At 37.6% G+C, this 22364-nt stretch overlaps 2 pseudogenes; one reads left to right on the top strand and one right to left on the bottom strand.

Moving 5' to 3' along the window:
• LOC124975210 (DNA-directed RNA polymerase II subunit RPB2-like) overlaps window positions 1-22092 on the bottom strand; it is a 78254-nt pseudogene extending 56162 nt beyond the window's left edge.
• LOC124975211 (renal cancer differentiation gene 1 protein-like) lies at window positions 5184-5522 on the top strand (annotated as a pseudogene).
• Window positions 22093-22364: the final 272 nt, after the last annotated feature.

Genomic DNA, 22364 nt, shown 5'->3' with positions numbered 1-22364 from the left:
AGCAATCAACAAACATTTGAAAAAATGTTCACCATCTTTAGTAATAAGAGAAATGCAAATCAAAACTACACTAAGATTCCATCTCACCCCAACTAGAATGGCGAATACTCAAGAATACAAGCAAAAATTGGTGTTGGACAGTATGTGGGGTAAAAGGTACACTCATACATTGCTGGTGGGGATGCAAATTAGTGTGGAGGTTCCATAGAAAACTTGGAATAAACCCACCATTTGACCCAGCTATCCCACTCCTCAGCCTATACCCAAAGGACGTAAAATCAGCATACTACAGAGATACAGCCATACCAATATTCATAGCTGCTAAATTCACAATAGCCAGACTGTGGAACCAACCTAGATGTCCTTAAATTGATGAATGGATAAAGAAACTGTGGTATATATATACAATGGAATATTACTGAGCCATAAAGAATGATAAAATTATGGTACTTGCAGACAAATGGATGAAATTGGAGAATATCATGCTAAGTGAGATAAGCCAATCTCAAAAATCCAAAAGACAAATGATCTTACTGATAAGCAGATAATGACACAATGGGGGGTTGGAGGGGGGCAAGAATGGAGGAAGGAGGGACTGCATAGTGGGAAAAGAGGGATGGGAGGGATGGGGGGAAGGAAAAAATAACAGAATGATTCAAACATCATTACCCTATGTGAATGTACGATTACACAAATGGTATGCTGTTACTCCATGTACAAACAGAAACAACATGTATCTCATTTGTTTACAATAAAAATAAATTAAAAAAAAAACTCTGAAGTAGCACACTTTTTCCAACAAATGAAGGGGATGCCTATTTATTCTTTGGATCAGCTTCTAATATGGAATTTTTAATATTTTTCTTTTTTGGAATTTTTTAAATACACAAAGTTTTGCTAACACATACTGTCTCAACTCCAATGTAGCTACTCTTATTAACTATCTTGAGTTTCTAAACTGTAAGTCAAAAACTTGGTTTCTCTTTGTTATGTAATAATTAAAGAAAAAATATCAGTTTCATAATTTAAAACCTCTAGTGATTTCATATTGAGAACAAAATAAAAACCAAAATGACTTACAGTAAGTAAATTAAAGAAATTCCTAGTCCTATAACCTTTTTCCTATGAATCCTATAGTCATAGTTGACACTCTTACCTGAGATTCTCCAGCTCTGGGTTGATGAGCATTCTTTTGGTCACCCCTGTTTCCAGTAGCTGAAGACTATTTTAAGCCATCAGATATTATTCTTGTTTTATTTGCCAATTCCAAGTTAAAGTCCTTCCCTCAATCAATAAACTTCTGTGCATAGATTCCCACTTCTTTCAGCAAATTCTTAAACACACTGACAAAATGGTACTGCTTTAATCTTGTTAATATCTACAAAATTCATTCTTAGCAAGGACAATATTGCCCACAAGGGGGTGAAAATGGTTGTGGCAGGACACAAAACAAAAACAAAACAAAACAAAACAAAAACACCCACACACATATATAGTATGTACACATATGTGGCAATTAGGAAAATATGTCAAGACAGTCTCAGTAGGACAATAACAAAGAAGACTGAAAAATGCTAATATATATATTAGGAAGGAAATTAAAAAATTCTTAGAGGTAAACGAGAACAAAGAAACATCGTATCAAAATCTCTGGGACACTATGAAAGCGGTACTTAGAGGAAGATTTATTTCATGGAGCGCATTTAATAAAAGAAGTAAAACTCAAAAAATAAATGACCTAACACTACAGCTCAAAGCCCTAGAAAAAGAAGAACAGACCAACACCAAAAGTAGTAGAAGACAGGAAATAGTTAAACTCAGAGCTGAAATCAACGAAATTGAAACGAAAGAAACAATACAAAAAATTGACAAAATAAATAGTTGGTTCTTCGAAAAAATAAACAAAATTGATAAATCCTTTAGCCACACTAACAAAGAGAAGTCGAGAGAAAACCCAAATTACCAAAATTCGGAATGAACAAGGAAATATCACAACAGACACGATTGAAATACAAAACATAATTAGAAGCTATTTTGAAAATCTATATTGCAATAAAATAGAAAATTTTGAAGATATCAACAAGTTTCTAGAGACCTATGAATTGCCTAAACTAAACGAGGAGGACATACAGAATTTAAATAGACCAATTTCAAGTAATGAAATAGAAGAAGTCATCAAAAGCCTACCAACAAAGAAAAGTCCAGGACCTGATGGTTTCTCAGCCGAGTTCTACAAAACCTTTAAAGAAGAGCTCATTCCAATACTTTTCAAAGTATTCCATGAAATAGAAGATGGAGGGAACCCTCCCAAACTCATTCTATGAAGCCAATATCACCCTGATACCTAAACCAGACAGAGACACATCGAGGAAAGAAAATATCAGACCAATATCCTTAATGAACATTGACGCAAAAATTCTCAACAAAATTTTAGCAAATCGCATACAAAAATGTATTAAAAATATAGTGCATCATGATCAAGTGGGTTTCATCCCAGGGATGCAAGGTTGGTTCAACATCAGGAAATCAATAAATGTAATTCACCATATCAACAGACTTAAAGTCAAGAATCACATGATTATTTCAATAGATACAGAAAAAGCATTTGATAAAATACAGCATCCCTTCATGCTCAAAACACTAGAAAAAATAGGGATAGTGGGAACGTTCCTTAACATTGTAAAGGCCATCTATGCTAAGCCCATGGCTAATATTATTCTTAATGGTGAAAAACTGAAAGCATTCCCCCTAAAATCTGGAACAAGGCAGATTCAATATCGTCCTTGAAACTCTAGCCAGAGCAATTAGACAGACCAAAGAAATTAAAGGGATACAAATTGGAAAAGAAGAACTCAAACTATACCTATTTGCTGATGATATGATTATATACTTAGAGGAACCAGGAAATTCCACCAGAAAACTCTTAGAACTCATAAGTGAATTCAGTAAAGTAGCAGGATACAAGATCAATGCTCATAAATCCAATGCATTTTTATACTTAAGTGATGAATCTTCAGAAAGAGAAGTTAGGAAAACTACTCCATTCACAATAGCCTCGAAAAAAATAAAATACTTGGGAATCAATCTCACAAAAGAGGTGAAAGACCTCTACAATGAGAACTACAGAACACTAAAGAAAGAAATTAAAGAACACCTTAGAAGATGGAAAAATCTCCCATGTTCCTGGATAGGCAGAATTAATATTGTCAAAATGGCCATACTACCAAAAGTGCTATACAGATTCAATGCAATTCCTATTAAAATCCCAACGATGTACCTTACAGAAGTAGAACAAGCAATTATGAAATTCATCTGGAAGAATAAGAAACCCAGAATTGCTAAAGCAATCCTTCGCAGGAAAAATGAAGCAGGGGGTATTGCAATACCTGAACTTCAACTGTACTACAAAGCAACAGTAACAAAAACGGCATGGTATTGGTACCAAAATAGACAGGTAGATCAATGGTACAGAATAGAGGACACAGACACAAACCCAAATAAATATAATTTCCTCATACTAGACAAAGGGGCCAAAAGTATGCAATGGAGAAAAGATAGCCTCTTCAATAAATGGTACTGGGAAAATTGGAAATCCATATGCAACAAAATGAAAATAAACCCATATCTCTCACCGTGCAGAAAACTAAACTCAAAATGGATTAAGGACCTCGGAATCAGACCAGAGACCCTGCATCTTATAGAAGAAAAAGTAGGTCCAGATCTTCAACATGTCGGCTTAGGACCAGACTTTCTCAACAGGACTCCCATAGCACAAGAAATAAAAGCAAGAATCAACAACTGGGATAGATTCAAACTAAAAAGCTTTCTCTCAGCAAAGGAAACTATCAGCAATGTGAAGAAAGAGCCTACAGAGTGGGAGAAAATCTTTGCTAATCATACTTCAGATAGAGCACTAATCTCCAGAATCTATAAAGAACTCAAAAAACTCAACACCAAGACTACAAATAACCCAATCGACAAATGGTCTAAGGAAATGAACAGACACTTCACAGAAGAAGACCTACAAACAATCAACAAACATATGGAAAAATGTTCAACATCTCTAGTAATAAAAGAAATGCAAATCAAAACCACCCTAAGATTCCATCTCACCCCAATCAGAATGGCGATTATCAAGAACACAAACAACAACAGGTGTTGGCGAGGATGTGGGGAAAAAGGTACACTCATACATTGCTGGTGGGGTTGCAAATTAGTGCAACCACTCTGGAAAGCAGTGTGGAGATTCCTTAGAAAACTTGGAATGGAACTACCATTTGACCCAGCTATGCCACTCCTTGGCCTATACCCAAAGGACTTAAAATCAGCATACTACAGAGATACAGCCACATCAATGTTCATTGCTGCTCAATTCACCATAACCAGATTGTGGAACCAACCTAGATGCCCTTCAGTTGATGAATGGATAAAGAAACTGTGGCATATATATACAATGGAATATTACTCAGCCATAAAGAATGATAAAATTATGTCATTTGCAAGCAATGGATGAAATTGGAGAATATCATGCTAAGTGAGATAAGCCAATCTCAAAAAACCAAAGGAAGAATGATCTCGCTGATAAGTGGATGATGATACATAATGGGGCGTGGGAGGGGTTAGTTTTAGGGTTAGAGTGAGGGTTAGGGAGGGGGGCAAGAATGGGGGAAGGAAGGACTGTATAGAGGGAAAAGAGGGATGGGAGGGGTGGGGGGAAGGGGAAAAAAACAACAGAAAAAAAAATGCTAATATATAACAAACTAAAAAAACCTGCAAAATACTAATGTTAATAATCTTTTTGTAATGCCTATGTGTTTTTCTGTTAAAAATAATGTTTCTGAAAGTTCACTATAGAAAATATGGGAAATATAAAAACATCAAGAATAAAATTTAAGGCCAAATTACATTGTTATATTGTGTTCATAAAGGAATATGTAACAACAAATATTTTGTACAACTATAATGCACCACCAAAAAAAAATATATAGGGAGGCCTGGGGTTGTGGCTCAGTGGTGAAGTGCTTGCCTAGCCCACGTGAGTCATTGGGTTGTATGCTCGGCATCACATAAGAAAATAAATATGTTACTGTGTTCATCCACAACTAAAAATACTTTTTTAAATGTGGGGGAAAGGGTGTCAGTTCTGCTGTTTAGGTCTGGCTCTGTGGTACCAGCCCTTCCCCATGACTGACCGTGAGGAGTTTCATGTTTCTTCACTTCCCCCACTACCTCCCTCCTCTCCTTCTTCAGATGTTTCATGGGCATCCTCCCCATGTCACAGTGAGTTTTGGCTGGCCAGTTTCAAGCAGGAGCAGCGACCGAACTGTGGACCCACTGGGTGTAGGTGGAGCTGCAGATTGGAGATGCAGCATTTTCTCTAACCAAACTTCTTGAAGCCACATCAGCAGTATTAGCTCAAGTGGAAGAACTTGCCCTCAAATGTACAGAAAATGCACGTTTCCTTAAAAACTTGGCAGGACCTCTGGAAAGAAGGTTATGATTCTTTAAAACCTAACAACTGATTTGGCCTTATTTGGACAGTGTAACATCCTTCTTAACATAAAATTTTTGCACATGTATTGCAAATAGGATGATCTCTCCAGCAGCTCTGTATACTCAGAATGAATTTTTTCTGGATTTTTTGAAAGAAGAATACTGATATTTTTGATGCAGACACTATTCATTTATTCTTAAATACTTTCTGCCCTCTAAACTTCTGTAGAATCCTTTATGGAAGTTAGTTCCATCAGTAGATAATTAATGTTAATAGTGCTGCCAGTAGCATATATGCTACACAGATCAAGATGCAAGAATGGTAGACTTTGAAGTTGAACTTCATTTTATGGTCCAAAGGAGTTAACTAAGGTTGCTTATGCTAGATCCAACTCCATTATGGTAAATTCTCCAAAACCTATGATTGAGTCTTACTTTTATATCCTTAGAACCTGAAACAGTGTCACACAACACTTGCTAAATCATTTTTGAATAAAAGACTTGACAATTAAAAGCTTTTTTCCTTCATATTTTTAGCATGAAGACTGTAAATTTTTTTCTCTAAAAATGTATGAATCTGAACTTCAATGACTTGAAGATAAACATTCTCTTTTTTAATGGGGATTTAAACTTCGTTAATAGTTTTTAAAAATATAATTTTTTTGACCTATGAAGATGCTTTTTAAAAAAGCATGTCAGAAAATGAAAGCACGTCAAGAGAGAATGCATGTTTTTGCCCTATTTATTTCTGTGGTTAACTGATCTCATTGTTAATATTTCTTGTATTTTACATATTTGTATGTTTGAGTGCTTGTTTTAAAATACCTTATCAAATTTGTGACTCAGGATTTACTTGCATGTTATTTATATAATAATTCTGAAGAAGTTGCTTTGTTGCCAGTGTATCAGATTTAAATGACATATTATTTGATCTCAGTGACAGTGTTCTATTTTATGTGTCCTGTATCTTATATTGCTTTTAGGTGGTTTGTGTCATGTGTCAACTATTAAGCCAACTTTGATGCTCTACTATATTATAATTTTTTAAATATATTTGATGTGGCATCTTAATTCTCTGTAGATATGGATATGTGTCCAGAAGTATATTCCTAATCCCCACAGTGGGGCAATGCAAGGGGAAATATGAATGGGCAAAGAATAATTTTGTTCAGCATATTAGGTCATAGATCTTCATTAATTTTTTTAGTTCAAGATCACACATATTGTGTGATTTTTACATCAAAGAGATGCACATTTCAGTATTATAAAAATTTTTCTTTTAAATTTCTGAAAATTGCAGTTTTAAAATGTATAAAAGTAAACTTATTTAAAGCAAAAAATAATAATAATGAATAAATAAATAAATGTAGGGGAAAAATAAAAAGCCAGGTGTGGTGGTGCATGCCTATAATCCAATCAACTTGGGAGGCTAAGACAGGAGGATCACAAGTTTAAGGCCAGCCTTAGCAAATTTAGCAAGGCTATGGGCAACTTAGAGACTCTGTCTCAAAGAATTAAAAGGGTTGGAGATATAAATCAGTGGTAAATGTCCCCTGGCTTCAATTCCCAGTACCAAAAGAAAAAAGAAAAAAATGTAAAATCCCAATGCTCAAAGAAATGATCACTGCTATTATTTTCATATGTTTTCCTCTAGCTCATGTGTGTATACTTTAAGAGATGCAAAACAAGACTAATAAAAATTTCAGTATCAGTACTTAGAAAATCAATGCATGGCTGGGAATATAGCTCAGTGTTACTGTGCATGCCTTGCATGCTCAAGACCCCAGGTTCAATCCTCAGCACTTCAAAGAAAAAAAAAAAAGAAGAATAAGAAAGAATATCAAGACAATGTATTACTTTCTCACACATTCCTCAAGGTTACCAGAGGAATAAAAAAAAATATGCACTGCTGGGCACAGTGGCACACACCTATAATCCCAGCTCCTCAGAGGCTGAAGGAAGAGAATCACAAGTTCAAGGCCAGCCTCAGCATAAACATAAAAAGAACTGGGAATGCAGCTCAGTGGTAAAATGCCCTAGGGTCCAACCCCAGCATAAAAAATGTAAATAAACAAGCATAAACAAGAAATACACTGTGCTCACAAATATCATTCCCAGATACGAACCCAAACTAAATCTGAGTAAGTAACAAAGAAAACATAGAAAGTTTCAGAGGTACATAATATGGTACCAAGATGGTTTAGCAACTCCAAGTGTAATGAAACAATCTCTAATTAATCTCCTTATTTCAACAATTTCCTTCTGTAACATCTTATCCTCTCAATAAGAACTTAAATAGTGGCCCAGCAAGATCCAGTCTTTTGTTTCCACAGTGATCTTTGTCATCTGGTTCTCTTGTATCCAAAGTGGCCAGAAATAACCTATGAACCATATATCTTTAAAAAAAAAAAAAGAAGTGAAAAAAACACTTGGTTTTGTTTTCTCCCCCATAATATTTATCAAAAAACATCATTCTTTACATTTAGTTTTAAGAAAAACACTCTATCTCAACTATGTCTTAGTAGAGAATCTAAAACAATAAAAGTTAAAATGCCCCAAGAAATATATTTGTTTGGTCTCAAAACATCACTAACACCAACATGAGGACACATTTCTTATTGTAAGACTTCTTTTGCATATTCAATTCTTTTCTCTTTAGTAATGCCAGGCTTTGCCCCTCTTGAACCAATGAAATATAATGCAATTTTCTGTTCTTGAATGACAAAAGTCTCATCATGAGAAGGTTTAAACTGTCAAATAATTTATATAGAAATTTTCAAATTCATATTTTCACCTCAAAATGAGTCAGCTCTCATTTAACTTAATAACATGCCAAATATTCCTATAAACCTAATCAAATATGTGTTTTTAGAAATCAAGGAATTATAAAAGCCTTAGAACTAGAAGAACCACCTAAAGGGCTGGTGATGTAGATTAGTGGTAAAACACTCCCAGGTTAAATCCCTGGTACCAATACAAATAAACAAAAAAGAAAATGCAATGAATGATCCTGAATTGGAATCTGAACTAAGAAAAAAAATACTATTAAATTTATTATTGGAGCTGGGTGTGGTGGGGCACTCAGGAGGCTAAGGCAGGAAGATTCCAAGTTCCAGGTCAGCCTAGACAACTTTGCAAGACTGTCTCAAAATATACAAAATGATATAGGAGTTGGGGATGGGGCTCAGTGGTAGAACACTTGCCTACCATGCTCAAGGCCCTGAGTTTGATCCCCAGCACTGCACGCACTGACTCACTCACTCACACACACACAAATGAGGCTGTGGCTCAATAGTATAATGTCCCCAAATTCAATCCCCTATACAAGAGAAGGGAAGAAAAGGACAACTAGCAAAAATATGAGTAAGATCTGCATATTCATAGTATTACATCTACATTCAATTTCTTGATTTTAGTAATTATACTATGATTATGTAGGTGAATATCTTGGATCTTAGGAAACAGACACTAAAGTATTAGGAATAAAGAGGCATAATACCTGTTAACTTACTCTCAAATGGTCCAGAAAAGAAGTCATGTGTATGTGTAGGTAAAATAATAAAGCAAATGTAGCCAAGATAACAACTCAATCTGACGTGAAGAATACAGAGTTCTTGGCACTAGTCTAGCAGCTGTTTTCTAAGTTTGAAATTCCTACAAAACAAAAAGGTTTTTCTTTTCCTCAAAATAAAAAGAAAAAGGAATCAACTACGCATTTTCCCTTTTTACTAAATTACACTAGAATAGTGTACTTTTATAATTTTTCTTACTGCTTTCTCCATGGGGCTGTCATTGAACCTTTGTCTATCTCTAATTTTCATATCTATTTTATATGGAACTGTCAGCAGAGAGGCCTAGACAGGGAAGACTTTCACTACACATGAAAATTATGACAATCAAATTGCCCTTCAGCACAGATTTTTGCTGTTTTAGGGCTTGTTTGTTTTGCTACCAGGGATTGAACCCAGGAGCACTTAACCATTGAGCCACACCCCCAGTCCTTTTTTATACTTTATTTAAAGACAATATATTGCTGACTTGCTTAGGACCTCACTGAGTTGCCAAGGCTGGCTTTGAACTTGTGATCCTCTTGCCTCAGTCTCTGGAGCTGCTGGGATTACAGGCATGCACCACCAAACCCAGCTCTTCTATGTTTTAAGGTTAGCAACAATTAGTACATCTAAATTTCTTATCAGACTCTATGAATACATTTTGTTTTCACATTACCATTTCCATCATTCTGCATCTTCAAAATCATATGTAATATGTTCTAGGATATACCTATCAGACACAAAACCTAATGCTCTGATCAAAATAATGATGAGAACTTCTTGTTTGATATATGGTAGAATTTCCATGATGTGAATACCACTTCAAAACTAGCAAACAGACTCTTACATACAAGCTTCTCTTTTCCAATTTCTTCCAAAGGACTGGGGATGTAGTTAGAAGTAGAGCACTCCTGGGTCCATTCCCAAGTACCACAAAGAAAAATAAAAACTTATGATAGAATCTCTGAGTAAGCTATAAGTGTGGTTCCATCTTGCTTATACTCTCTAGCACTTCTGCCAGACCCTATTCCCCATACCAGGGAATATATGGGCCTTTGTGGGCATTCTACCACATCCTTAGCACCAACTTTCCCCCTTTATTAATTTTAAGACAAGATCTTGCTAAGTTTCTAAGGCTGGCCTCACACTTATGATCATCTTGCCTCAGTCTCCCAGGTTGCTGGAATTATACATTTGTGTCACTGTGCCTGGCTCTATGGCTCTTTGTGCTTGCTCTCTGGGTCAGTTACTGAATGGAGAAGGTCACATGGCAAGAAACAGAGAGGATTTCAACCAACAGCCAGTTAAGACCTGAAACTGTCCAATGGCCAAAAAAGAACTGAATCCTGCCAACAACCATGTGAATACACTTGGGATGACTGCAGTCTAGGCAAACACCTTGACTATCACCTTATGAGAGACACCCAGTCAGGGGACCCAGTTAAGCTGCACCCAGATTTCTGACACACAGAAACTACAAGATGATAAATATTGTTGTTGGAGTAATCTGTTACATGATAATAATAATAAGACCTAACACATAATACAAATTACATGCTCCAGAGAAGTTTTTTTTGACTAAGAATGCAAAACAAGACATAGAGGAATGAGAAAAACCAACATATCATATCCCAGAACATACCTGTCCTCCTCTTGCCAGCATGCAAACCCATATAGTACAGGTAGGTCAGGAAGAATTCTCCAGACATGACCTACACTTTCCTGTGTAGGAATATTTAGAATCCTTTTTGACAAACACATAGACTGTGTTTCCATTTTCTTTTGAGCAATTAGAATCTATATGGGCAATAAGAAAGTTATAGCCATGAAACCAAAAGGTCATTGAAGTATAAAGAGTGAAATGTGCACCTTAATTTAACTTGATCATAAAGGTTCACAGAGAAACAGCAATTCTTGAACTTTGCAAACTGCATTTTGCATTGAATGCTTTGTAAAAATATGTAACTCTAAAAATAATGAAATGCTAGTTTATATTATGTTTATCTAAATAAAGCTTAAGTTTAGCTGTCACACCATAAATAATTTTAAATCCACATTCTATTTGCCCTGTATGAAAGTCTACTTTTTCATTTCAAATTTAATAATTTAAATTTTAACTTTCATTTTGTAATGTTTTAAAATAATGTTACTATACCTTTTCAGATCAATTAATAATTAAATAGCCACCAGGATTCAAGGGACATTCATTTAACTCACAAAGATCATGATCTGTTAAGTCATTCAACAGGCAGTAAGTTGAATGCAACATAATTGGAATTTTTCCTATAAAATATTTCTGATCTGAGTCTGAAGTTGTTCTTCACCTTCTTTAATGACAGTTTTTGTTATGTAAACACAATTTGGAACAGAATACCTTTGAAAATAGAAGTAGGTCACAGTTGAACAATAGTAGGGTATTTGCTAAAACATAAATCCTCCCCTGGTTAACATATATTTTCTGAATTCTATTTCAGTATCAGCTGATGACAAAAATATGTATTTCTTACATGAGATTTCTTAATCTGGTCTCATTTGGCATGATTGGTGAAGGAGCACCATCTCTTTCCCAATGGGTAGGTTTGGAGAGGTAAATTTGTTCAAATTTCAAAAAATACATTGGCTAAAATTAAACAAGAAACAGGAAAAGGGTAAATAAATTTTCCCATGAACACTTTATTGATTCTGATGTTAATAACTGACATTAATATTTTAAGTAAAATTAGCTCTTCAAACTGGCAAAATTAATCTATTTTATTGATATGAGGATTCTTCAAAGTCAACATGCACACTGCATATATGTATAGTTTTACACCTAATTGCTTTTGTAAACCAGAAATAAAATGATTTAATATGCCATAGGTACATAAAAATTGCATACAGTTTTATGTCAGTCAAATCAAATTTTATTAATGATCTATACAATTTCATACCCCTGTCTCTGATTAAGGCCAAAAGTATAAAATTACCAAAGAACAAAAATAAGTTGACATTTAGAACTTCTCAAATGTAATCAATAGGATATTAGAAAAAAATAAACCTAACTCTTCCATTAAACAACTAAAAAATAAATAAGTAAAAGGGCAGGCACAGTGGCACATGCCTATAGCCCGAGTGACTCAGGAGGCTGAGACAAGAGGATGGCAAGTTCAAGGACAGCTTCATCATCTTAGCAAACTCCTAAGCAATTTAGTGAGACCCTGCCTCAAAATTGTACAAAAATTTTAAAAGGCTTGGGATACAGCTCAGTGGTAAAGCACCCTTGGGTTAAATTCCCAGTACCAAACACACACACACACACACACACACACACACCAAAAGAGAAATTCTAATCATTCTAATTCGGTGTAAAGTAGTATGCACTTCCAATCCTGGATGACTATAACTCAGTCAACAACAAAATACAAACAAACAAACAAAAAGTTCTAAAATATCTGCTGCCTAACTAAACAAGATCCATGAATATAACTCTTCAGAGAGAAACAGATGCAGGATTTCTCTCTACATCAAATCTCATAGAAGATGGGACTAAGCAGACCCTTTCCTAAGGGAAAATTATTGATATCCAATCCTCCCACGCTGGAATAGATAAAGGGAAAAAATTATTGGCAGGAGTATTGAACCAAGGGGAAGGAACCCTCCATTTCTTATTTCCATCATCACTCTAGTTTAGGAAACTATCCTAGACTATTCTAAGGTTTTCAACTACTTCCAGCCTCTTTCCCTTTCAAGTAAATACCCATTTCCAAAGCAACCTTCCTTAAATAATTCTTTATGCATATTCTCTGATAATTTTTCAACAATTCCTCACATCATCCAAAATCTCTGACAAACTGGCTCCATCTTATCATCCACTAAGACCAAAAACAGAAACTGAGGTGGGTGCAGGGGCACACAACTGTGATCCCAGCTACTTGAGTGGCTGAGGCAAAATCTGCCTGGGCAACTCATTAAGGCCCTATTTCAAAATGAAATAAAAAGGGCTGGGAATATAGCTCAGTGGTAGAGCACTTGCCTCACCACAGGTGGCGCCCTGGGTTAAATACCTAGTATTATGGAGTGGGAGGTGAGGGGAAGACAAACTAAAATTCAGAAGTTGTTTGCTATGGTTCCCATCCTATTTTCAAACCAAATACATCAAATACTTTCTTGTGGCAATGCCTAAGCCTCTTTCTCCTCTGCTCTTCTTTTCTATAAAGCTCTGATAACTAAGTTTTACATATCACTTCTACTGGTACTTTGAATATGCTGTTATAATATTATCTTCTACTTAAGTATAAACCATGAAGAAAAAAATGAGAAAAAAAGAAATCTTATGTCCCTTTTTCCATCACAGTCCGTGAAAAGTCAATTAATTTTGCCGTTAAGAGCAAAATTCTGTGTAGCATCCAATTAGAATGAGAACAAACCAGCCCTCTTAATATAAGCTATGGAGAAATAAGACTGAAATGGCTAGAAATAGCCACTTTTCCCACTATCTAACTTTACCTCATTTTGCTTTACAGTTTTCCCTGTTAATCAAAGTCCAGCATTATCCCACAGCTGCCTCTCTAGATTTCTAAAACTGGGAATAGTCAACCATTATTTTTGACTTTACAATCACTATATAAAACTAAAATCATACATTTAACAATGTTATAATTTTAAGTTTTAGTTTTAACAATGCTTAAAAATGTACTTATGTGAATAAAACTTTAAAGAACTGAGAAACTAAAAATGGCTAATAAGCTTTGATGATTTTCCTTTTTGTCTTTTGTTTGTACTTTGAGAATGGTCTCCCGTTCTTACCCAGGCTGGGCTCAAACTGGAGGTCCTCCAGGCTCAGCCTCTGAAGTAGCTAGGATTACAGACAGGCACCCCCACACTCGCCATGTGATTTTTCTTTTATTAGTCTCATATTGTTATGATAATGCATCCCATGTAATAAACAAAAATCAGGAGAAAATGTCCTCTTAACATTTTTACTTATCAAGGCATGACGACACTGCCTGTAATCTTAGCTACATGGAAGTCTAAGGAAGGATGTTTTTCAGGTTTGAGGACAGCCTTTTAAATGAGAAAGAGTTTCTCAATGTAAGATAAAAAGGGGTTGGAACATAGCTTAGATGTTGAGTGCCTTCCTAGCATGTACAAGGTCCTAGGTTCTATCCCCAGAACTTGAAGGGGAGGAAAGAGGCAAAAAGTAAAATTATCTAAAGTAATTATTTCTGGCTTGCTTCTCTTAGTTGTTCATCTTTGAGTTCCTTTTCCCCAAATATAAATACCCCCATCTGCATAATGATTAGGGTTTTGAATTACAAAAACACAATCTCTAGTAAGAATAAATCAGAAGGTGACTAAAGATGCTGTAAGTACATTGCTAAAAACTCTTACTGACTTTTAACCTTTAAGCCAACTGCAAGCAGAATTGAAATTTCAAACTATCTTTTATCCATGTAACTTATTAGAATAACCACCTTACAGGTTCTTCAACTTCTCCACTAGCATGTTGAGCTTCAGCTTGTAGGTTGATAGGTGGAGCATCTGCCACGATTCTTTGAACAAACATCTAAATAAATTCATCAAAAGAATCCAAATGCTGTCTGACCAAGGCTTTTTCATCAAAATTAGAGCTAGGAAAATAATAAAGTCCAAAATCAATTTCAGCTTGTTTGTTTTCTAGCATATTTATTCATTCTCATTATAATTCAATTCAAATACTCTTAAGAACCAATCACTATATGCCAACCACTAAACAAGATAATATGAGGTACCTAAAAAAAAAAAAATCATGTCAGCACTAGGTATTTTATAGACAAATGTTATTCAATCTCTTTAAACATTTCTTGAAAATAGGGTCAAAGAAAATGGAGAGTGAAAACTAATATTAAAAATTTTAATTTGAATAAAAGGGAGTATGGTGATATTAACAACTAAAATAGGGGCCAGTAACAGTGGTACATGCCTGCAATACCAGTGACTTGGGAGGTAAGACAGGAGGATTGGAAGTTCAAATCCAACCTCAGCAACTTACTGAGGCCATAAGAGCTCAGCAAGACCCTGTTTCTAAATAAAATACAGTGGTTAAGAGCCCCTGAGTTCAATGCCCACTTCAAAAACAACAAGAACAAAAACAAGCAAAGCTAAAATAGGGAATGTTTATAAATTTTAGGTTAAAAATCATTAGTTCTGGGGTTGAGGATATTGCTCATTAGCACACACAAGGTTCTGGGTTTGCATCTCAGCACCAAAACATTACAAAAAAAATATCATTAGTTCTCTTTAGAATATGTTAAAGGAGAGATGAGAGTAAGTCATTTCAGTGAATATACTCAACAAACAACTGTGATAAAAATGAAGCATGTGTGAGAGATGAGTTAATAGTATAAATACAGAAATTAGAAGGTCCTAGAGGAGAATGGACCTTATTTGTCACAAGAAACAGGCCCTTGTTCAGGAAAAGGACAGGGAAAGAAACACATAATACAGAAAGAGATAAAAATGCAAGCAAAATCTCAGCAGATGACTCCCCAGTACCACCCAGGAAAGCTGCAGTTAGGCATCAGAGACTGGGGTAAGATCTAGCACAACCCTAAAAACTGGATTGCCTCATCAGCCCTCAGCAGTAGGAAGTACCCCATCACATCTGTCTCAATTCCTCCACCTTGTGACACTGCCATTTAATACCTGAGTCTTTCTTAGTTTCTACTCCCCTCTTCCTAGTAATTACTGAATGACTCTCTTGGATCCTTACATCAAGTTTTTGTGATATGATCACCAGTCTCCCATTTTGGAATCATCAAATCACCTAGGTCATTGGCAGTACTACAAAATGGCTGACTCTGTAGCAAGGACTTAACCTGATCCAATCAATTATGACCACCAATAAAAAGCTAGGTCCTATGGGAGAGAATAAAGCATACAATCATCCTTGTATAAAGCATAACCTAAGAATGCAGAATTTTCTTTTCTTTTTCTTTTTCTTTTTTATTAATTTATTTTTATATGGTAATGAGGATTGAACCTAGTGCCTCAAAAGTGCGAGACATAATCTCTACCACTGAGCTACAGTCCCAGCCCCTTTCTTTTCCTTTCTTTAAGTGGCTGGGGCATTTTCTTTCAGTAGACTGTGGGAGAGCAGGAAAAATTTCTCAACTATTTGGGACATCAACTGATATGTAAAAACCACATGGAAGGCATGGCCTCATATAAGTAACAATGGTTATTATGGAGAATTTAAGATGAAACATCTTCAAAAAACTATACAAATGTTTCATTACTTCAGGACACTGAATCGTAACTATTTTCATTAGAAACTTAAGAATAATACTTCATTACAATGCTGTCCTATTTGTGAATGTAGACCAGTGGTAGAGCAAATGTCTGTCTAGCACACATATGGTTGTAGATTTGATCTCTAGCACCCTTCCTGCCAACACACACAACAATCTAAATAGCCAGGTGCAGTGGCATGCACCTGTAAGTCTTAAATACATGGGAGGCTGAGATAAGAGCATCATTTGAAAAATGGAGATTAGGGCCATAATGGGCAACAGAATAACACCAACTCTCTATTTTTTGGGGGAAAGATTGAAGAGTACCAGGGATTGAACTCAGGGGCACTCAACCTCTAAGCCATATTACCAACCCTATTTTCAAATACATTTAGAGACAGGGTCTGAGTTGCTTGGCACCTTGGCATTTTTGAGACTGGCTTTAAACTAGAGATTCTCCTGTCTCAGCCTCTCAAGCCACTGGGATTACAGGCATGCAAAACCAAGTCCAGCAAAAACCCACTTTTTTAAAGAAAAAATAATCTCTTTTGAACATGCCAACCCTCCCTTGTCTCAACTTTTTCTCATCTTTTCATCAACTCAAATGGCACAGTTGAACAAGCACCAGTTGGACACACAAGCATATGACACTTAAATTTTCAGCATGGAGATGCGGTCAAATTTAGCACTGCTTCACCGGTCACCTGAATTTCTTAAGAGGAAGTGTTCTCTGAAATGAGTCAACTCTCAGAAACTCAGAGGATAGATCTTTTCTCAAGAGCATGTTCATGGGGGTATATAATCAGCAAGTACTTGAAGAAGATGATGCTCATCAGGTGGCAAATAGCAGGAACAACAAAATGACAACTGCATTAGTCTTTGGAAATTACCAGGTTTCTTGAGCACACTTCAGATGCTGTGCAACTGAAGTGGACTTGCACAGCACATAACTTGCCATGACAACCTAAATGTCATCTGGAAAAGAAAGAGGTGAGGACCAAAGACAGCCTCCCTTGGCCCTGGCATTTCTCACTCAGTATTCCTTGGCATCGGGTTACAAATAACTTAAAGTCAAATTGTATGATTTATGGGTGCATACGGGTTTGCTCCTATTGATAGCATTCAGGAGGAACAGGGGAATTTTCAATCTAGTCTCCCAGTATGAATGGAGGTCAAGTGTCAAGAGGAATTAAGCCCTTTTATAGACTGTTGTTAATATGAATGGAGTTTCTGAAGAAATGCAGTGTAGAATTGGGTGAAGGCTATGGTGTTCTCATGTGCACCATGGTTCTGGGAATGAGTGGATTGCACTTACAGGGTCAAGAATGACACAAGAAGTGCTATTTGAAAGAAGTCTCACTGAAAGAAGGAAAGCAGAGACACTAGGCACATGGTGTTTTGGTGATGGATACTGAGTGTCCAAGAAATAAAAAGGATGCTAAAATTTCAAAAGTCTTCAGGATACACTCTTCTTGCTCACTAGGGCCTATCAAATTTTGGATGATATTTAAAGTGTCCTCTTTTGATATTCAACTTTTGCCCATTTTGGGTATTCACATTTGCTATTGAGCCTGATAATTTTGACTAAATGTCTGATATTGAGGAACTTTCTTGAATTCAAGACCCATGCTTCAGTGCTGCATATCTCAATAAAAATTAGTTTACATTGAAGGTCAAAGGAGTAGAATATGTGGTGTAAGGAAAGCCTGTCCTCAGAGGTCTTGTGCTAAAAAATCTAGAAATCAGCATATAGATCATCAGCAGTCCATTACAAGCAACAGGAAAGAGGCAGGAATTGGCAAGGGAATGAATGTCCTTGCATGGGGAATTAGGTTCAGTCAAGATGGTTGCTCACACAATGATCTGGCACTGTCTACCTCCTCTACCTGTACAGCATGGTGAACTTCAAGAAATGTCCTGGAATTTGGACACAAACATTCAACAAAACCCATTTTGTTAGTGTCCCTTCACTAAAGTTGGTATTCAACACCAAAACATTTCTGCATTTCAGTCCCCTTAAAGGTCCTTACACTTCCTTTTGGAGTATTCAGCCTTGAACCTTAGTGTCATTCCGCTTTCAGCATGATGCATGTTCACCTTTGATATTCTTCCCTGTGAAAATGTGTTCATCATGCAAAGAGCAGGCTCTTGTTTCATCCACTGGCTTCTGCTCTGCATCTTATAGGAACTGGTAATAGGACTCTTGGCCACTTCTCAGAGGACTGCCACAGAGGCACTCATCTGGTCAAGGGAATAAACATTTGGGAGAACAGAGATTGGCTAGGTATTTCAGCATCTGAAGGTGAGTTGAAGGACCTCTGGAAAAATCACAGCAGGACAAATTCTGAGTGCAGACAGGTTGTGAAGAAGTGTGCAAGGTGGTTGTCCCTGGCAGGGGGAGTGAGCATTGAACATGTATTCTTGCCCGGCAGTTCCTTCATGAACTTCTACCAACATGCTGAGTGAATGACTACCTGGTGTCCTCATGATCCATAACAACAGCAACCCAACTCCACTTGGAAGAACACACCCCTAGGTTGCAACTGTCTACTGTTAGGGCAATCTCAGAAAGGAGGGGCAAATGACCAGTCTGGCTGTGAATTTTTCTAATTCAAGGAGAACCTAAAGTAGGGAGCTGCGCTGCTCACATCATGCACTGATAATCAGAAGCCATCATGCCCTGTGCCTGCTAGGGCTCTAGGTGAGTTGCCTGACTTGGCCATATCTGGGGTATTCCCAGAACTGGAGGAGTGGTTTCAGAGGACAATGTCGATGGGGTTGATGCTAACCTGTTTGACCTATTTAACTTCATGGAGGGTCCATCCATGTCTGGTCCCCCAAAACTTGTGGGGGCTCACTGCCAAGAGCAGGATCTAGGGGACCAGGCTGTCATGATGCCCAGTTTGGCCAAACCAGCAGAGAGCCACCTAGCAAGGGTGGAGGGTAGTGTGATCTGTCAGGCTTCAGTGGGGTACCCTGTCCTGCCTGGACTAGGAAAGATCCACAGCCACCAACTGCCCCCCGCACACCACATAGCTACACTTCAAGTGGGCCAAGAAGTTAGAATCACTTTTTGGGAAAGATCAGGCCCCTGGCCCTCGATCCCTTGCTCTTTTCTCTTACCATCACCACGGATCTGGGAGCTGGCGCTTCTTTTCAATCATGGTCTGAAGCAGAGAGAACCAGAATCTCTCTGGTTGCCAGGAAAACTTTGACGACACCTTGTTCTCAGACCACCTCTCTATGACCTCAGGTGCTCTCTCAGATGCAGGCACAAGGCCACAGAATCCACTCCTCAATATCCAGGTGTCTCAAGGTCCAGAGAAAGACTCTGGGGAGAGCAAAGTGCATGCTCCTAGCAGAGCCTGGAACCTCCATGCCCTTCACACCTGCCATGCCCAAACCCTGCCCATTCCACTGAGAATACAGCCAAACACCTATCTTTTGCTCTCATGGCACCGGAGCACTGGAAAACAAAAATGAGTCCATGTTTAGAGAGGACCAGATTGCAGTTGAAGGACTGAGAGATCCCGGATATGACATTAAGTCACTTATCTTACTCCATTGAATCTTGAGAGAAAGAGCTGCAACCATAACTAGCAGCAGGTGGACATTGGATACGGAAGTTTCTTTTTTTTTTTTCCTGCCACCATATATCAGTCCTTGAACCCCAGACCCTGTGAGCAATCAGCACTTCCCTTTACCTGTGTAAATTTACTGACAAGTTCTGACTGTGTTCCTGAGGCATTGCCTCATTTAGGGAAAAAGGTTTTTCCCAGGAGAAACACCTTCCTCTACCTCACCCATAAAGGAGATGGCATGCAAGATCCAGCAGCTCTACCGGCTTGTGAATTTTGCCCAGATATCTCCTTGGTAGAAATTGTCCAAGGAAAATGCCAGAAGGAAAAACAGCACTGAGGAAGGAATCAGCAGATTGTGATTTGAATGGCTAGGGATCTAAAAGGTAATGATCCCAGAAGTCTCCCTTGATAAAAAAAAAAACCTGAGCATATTCTTATTCCCACATAGGTCTGCCTCTCCTCCTGCTGTCTCCTGGCTTCTGTGCTAACGGACATAATTTTCTGCTCAGTGATCAGCTACAACCCTTTTCCTCCTTCCATGGACTGATATAAAGTTTTCCTCTCATGCCACACATCTAGATTTCGGTCTTGACTTGCACCAAATATTCCTTGCAGGATTGTCATCATTAGGAAGATAAAGAGCTCCTTAGGAACTTGTTGGATTCATATGGAGCTCAGTTTTCTGTAGAGTATTTCACAGAATCAGACCAGTAGGGGATCTACAGGGTACATCAAAGGGTCCCCTGCAAAGCTGAAGACAGCTCCTCTTGGAGAGTGCTCAGCTAGTATGCAGAAGGAACACGGTTTCATCCCCGGACCCTCAGATGGGGCAGGGACACAAAAACTCTTTTGAATATGCCAACCATCCTCTGTCATCATTTTTTTACTCTTTTCACCAACTGAATTGGCACAGTTGAAAAAGAACCAGTTGACATGTAAGGGTTATCCAATCAGACTTTCAGCATGGAGCTATGGTTAGAGGTAGCAGTGCTTTAATGGACACTGGCAATTCTTACGAGGAGATGTTCCTTGACATGAGTCAACCCACAGAAACTCATAGCTTAGCTCCTTCTCATGAGTATGCTCATGGCTTATATCATCAGCAAGTTCTTGAAGAAGATGAGGCTCACCAGATTGCAAATGGCAGGATCTTCCAAATGACAACTGCACTAATCTTCGGCAAATTCCTGGCTTCTTGGGCACACTCCAGACCCAGTGCAATGGAAGTGGACTTGCAGAGCTCAGCACTTTCCATGTGTACCTCCATGTCATCTGGAAAAGCAAGAGGTGAGAATGAAAGACAGCAACCCTTGACCCTGGATTTTCTCATTTTTGGCATTGGACTGCAAATGACTTGAAGTCAAATTGTATGATTTGGGGATGCCTATGGGTTAGCTCCTGCTGAGAGCATTCAGGAGAAACTGGGAGAATTTGGAACCTAGTCTCCCATTTTCATTGGAGGTCCAGGTCCAGAAGAATGAAGCCCTTTTTAGACTGTTGTTAATTTGAATGGAGATACTGAAGAGATGCAAAGTAGAATTGGGTGAAGGATATGTTGTTCTGTGCACCACAGTTTTGGGACTGAGGGATTGTGATTTGTGGGGTCAAGAGAGACACAAGAAACCCTCAATGAAAAAAGTCAAACTGAAAGAAGGAAAGCAGAGCCACGAGGTACATGGCATGTTGGTATTGGATATAGCCAGTCCAAGAAAAAAAAGGATGCTAAAATTTGAAAATGCTTGAGGATACACTCTTCCTGCTCGCTTAAGCCTATCACGCTTTTGTCTGCTCTTTAACATCTCCTCTTGGATACAAAGTTTTGCCCATTTTGGATATTCATGTTTGCTATTGAGCCTGATGATTTTGACTAAATGTCTGATATTGATTGAAGTGCAGTCTTGAGCTCGAGAGCCATGCTTCACTGCTGCATATCCCAAAGTGAGGTCATTTTCATTGAAGGTCAATGGAGTAGATTGTGTGGTGTAAAAAAAGGTTTTCTCAGACACCTTGTGCTGAAAAAACTAAAAATCAGCATATATATCATCATCTATGATTCCATGCAAAAGGAAAGAGCCAGAAATTGGCAAGGGCATTGATGTCCTTGCAAGCAGAATTAGGGTCAGTCATGATGGTTGCTCACAGAATGATCTGGCACTGACTACCACCTCTACCTGTATAGTATGTCGAAGATGAAGAAATGTCCCGGAATTTGGACATAGGCCTTCAACAAACCCATTTTGTTAGCGTCCTTCACTAATGTTAGTTTTCAGCACCAACACACTTCTGTGTTTCATACCTCCCCAAAAGGTACTTACTATTCCTTGTGGAGTATTCAGCCTTGTAGGTTTGTGTCATTCCTCTTTTAGCACGATGCATGTTCACCTATGGTATTCTGCCCTGTGAAAATGTGTTCACCATGCCAAGAACAGGCTTTGCTTCATCCACTGGCTTGTGCTCTGCATCTTACTGGGCTGCTAATAGGATTCTTG

The sequence above is a fragment of the Sciurus carolinensis genome, unplaced genomic scaffold (assembly GCF_902686445.1).
Source record: "Sciurus carolinensis unplaced genomic scaffold, mSciCar1.2, whole genome shotgun sequence".
Lineage (NCBI taxonomy): Eukaryota > Metazoa > Chordata > Mammalia > Rodentia > Sciuridae > Sciurus > Sciurus carolinensis.
The sequence above is the reverse complement of the archived record's forward strand: the minus strand, read 5'-3'. Positions and strand labels throughout refer to the sequence as shown.